At 35.3% G+C, this 3266-nt stretch overlaps 1 long non-coding RNA gene across 1 annotated transcript; it reads right to left on the bottom strand.

Annotated features, from left to right (window-relative positions):
* LOC148770696 (uncharacterized) lies at positions 1-1991 on the bottom strand. The gene is made up of 3 exons (XR_016031282.1): positions 1871-1991; positions 1758-1790; positions 1-248 (listed from the first exon to the last, which is right to left on the bottom strand). It is a non-coding gene; the product is annotated as an uncharacterized LOC148770696 (long non-coding RNA).
* Positions 1992-3266: the final 1275 nt, after the last annotated feature.

Genomic DNA, 3266 nt, shown 5'->3' with positions numbered 1-3266 from the left:
TTATCAAAATAAGCGGACCAACTATATTAATATCAAAATAAGGCCCGTAATAGGGTAAGAGTTTAATTCCCCTAACGAGGAAATATTAGAGTTTAAAGAAAACGGAAATACGGAAAGTATCTATAGTTTACATCACCAAATATAAAATAAGCATAATTTATAGACCCCTCGTACGACCCTCCAAAAACCTCCGGCCAAGACTCCGATCCACTACTCGGTCCATTCCGTTGAGGGATTCCTACTACTACCTGCAATCAAAGAAGTATCTATATGAGCTATTAAGCCCAGTAAGAAATCCGAATGGATAACGAGGTTTTAAAATATGGTTTTACGTACTTATATTAGTATATACACATAAGCATCACACCTTACCATTCCTCGGCAACGAACACACACAACCACGTAATTCCATTTAAACACGTAAATCACATAAATCGACTCAATTGCTGAAAATTACCAAATTACCCTTTTCGTGCAAATGCATGAATGAAAACATTTTCTGTTGTTCGGATCCGTGAAAAATTACCTTCTTTACTTGGATGATAAGCATATTATTCTGAGCCCGTTCTTTTGGTGGAATCAAACCACCTCTTTATCTATAGTAACTATGGTTGGAATACCGACCCCCCGTATCCCGACTTATCTAACCCAAGCATTCCATTAACCTTTCCTTTCGTAAAAATGAAATCTCTTTTTTATGCAAGACCATGAGACGAATGAGACTCTAGAACGAAATGACACTTTACCACATCACAAATATCAATCAACGAGCACACAAATAAAATTCAATTATCCACATAATACTCACATACACACGACAATCACACACATATCATACACACATATACATATAGCCATTTAAGCATATCACATAATTCACATTATTATCATATTATGTATTTATATAAAACAAACACACACAGCAACACATACACACACACACGGCACACATACACACACATAATATGCAGCCCCCAAAACACACTTTAATTAGCATTTAATTAGCAAACCATGCTCTTAAAGCACCAACATTTCTATCTTTTCATTTATGGGATTTCTCCCACCTTTATTCATTTAATGAATTAAAATTCTTACAGCCCCTTAACTTAGTTCAGCTGCAGATTTTTAACCATCAATTCACCTTCCCACAATTAATACACAAGGCATAATGATTAGAACACAAAAGTTCCATTTATGACACATGCACAAGCAATATTTCGAAATAATAGCAAATAGCATCTAAAAATTCTCAAATTTAATTATAGGCTGCCTAACTGACTAAATGAACAGATGCAAAAAGAATTTTGCTGTTTCCTCAAAAATCGGATTTTTAAAAATTAAAATACTCGGCAAGTAGTGTTGAAGCCAAAAATGATTTTTCCAACAAACATTAATTCAAAACTAAGGCCAAATAGCAAATAATCATGTTATGTCGAAATTTTAAGAAATTGCAGATTAGTCCTAAAGATTCATAGATCTACACATGCAACCCCAAAAATCTTGAAATCTCATTTTCTTTTCCCAAAATTCCAAAAAATCGAAATATGAAACCTTTAAACACAAAATGATTAGAATCACAGATTATAACATGGATTAGACATGCAAGAACACAAATAACAAGATTAACACAAGATTTCGGATTTTACACAAAAAGCCCTAATTTTTCGAAAAGTGAGGAAATCTTTTAGGTAGTTTCAAAACTTCTTTTCCATACTATGATACCCTTCGATTGCAGCAAGAAATTCGAGATTTCTTACCTATTAAGAGTGTTTGGCCGAAGAAAGAAAAACCTTCAAAAGAAAAGAGTGTTTTTAGAGAAAGAAAGAAAAGGAGGATGAAGAAGATGAAGAACACGAAGATACAATGTTACCTCCTTCAAGAAGTGGCTCCAAGATTGAACCAAGCTATTTGAATGGAGAAGGTAAGAGCTTTGATATCAAGTTGGGAAGAGTTTAAATCTCCCGTAAGAGGGCAAGCATTTTTGATGGTGTTCTTAGCATATTCAAGGGTGAAGCTTATATAGGGGATTTGCATTTTGATTTCTCTATTTTTTTCTTGAGGAATTTTGAGGTGTTGGCCGATGGAGGAGGTGGTGCTACGGTGGTGATGGTGAAGAGAAGACAAGTGGGAGTGTAGGTGTCAAATGATGAAGATAGATGGGTGTCTCTTGAGATTACTTAGCATGCTTGAGTGTAGGATTAGTGTAACTCCTCACTCTTTGCCAAGTGGACAAGCATGCATCTTTTCTAATTTATTTACTAATTAATAAATTCACTAATTTCTCTCTCTTACTCACATAAACCGAACACACATATATAAATACATATACCTATAGTCTAGAGTAGGTTATAGCATATGCATATATGTATGCATACATGTACGTATATATGCATGTATTATGCATGTAATTATGATTACATCATGAAATCACATAACTAGCTTAATTATACACATAAATCACATAATTTAATCTAGCACATAATTACCAATAATTAATCCACTTAAGCACATAATTATCGAAATAAAGTTGGCACATATTTATTCAATAAATTCCTACCACATAAGGCATATAATCAAATCGGCATATAAGGATTAATAGTCTAAGCAAATAAGACACTTAAGGCACATAAGTTAATAAAGTGAATAGATTCCTAATAATTCCTACGTGAGAATTTTCGGGTTATGGAATTTTGGTTAGGGATTAGGGTTTCGAAAATGTGGGGTGTTACAATCTTCCCCCCTTAAAATAATTTTGTCCCCAAAATTGTTACCTGACCCGAATAATTCCGGAAAGTGTTTACGCATTTCCTCTTCGCGTTCCCACGTGGCTTCTTCTAAGGTATGATTATGCCATGAGACTTTAACTAAGCGAATGTCTCCGTTACGTAGGGTTTTGGTTTTGTATTCGAGGATTTGGGAGGGTTTTTCTTCGTAGGTTAGGTTGGGGGTTAATTCGATCGGTTCGGGTTTTAGAACATGATCTGGGCTACGGATATATTTACGAAGCATGGACACGTGGAATACGTTGTGAAAATTAGATAGGTTAGGTGGTAGGGCTAGACGGTAGGCTCAGGTGCCGATTTTCTCGAGAATCTCAAATGGTCCGATAAAACGAGGTGCTAACTTTCCCCTTTTTCCAAATCGCATTATTCCTTTGAAAGGTGCCACTTTAAGGAATACGGAGTCTCCAACTTCGAATTCTAAATCTCTTCTTCGAGTATTGGCGTAACTTTGCTGTCGGCTTTGGGCGGTACGCATTCTCTCTC

The sequence above is a fragment of the Erythranthe guttata genome, chromosome 5 (genome assembly GCF_056151865.1).
Source record: "Erythranthe guttata isolate IM_541 chromosome 5, IM_541, whole genome shotgun sequence".
NCBI lineage: Eukaryota > Viridiplantae > Streptophyta > Magnoliopsida > Lamiales > Phrymaceae > Erythranthe > Erythranthe guttata.
This window is presented reverse-complemented; position numbering and strand designations above follow the sequence as displayed.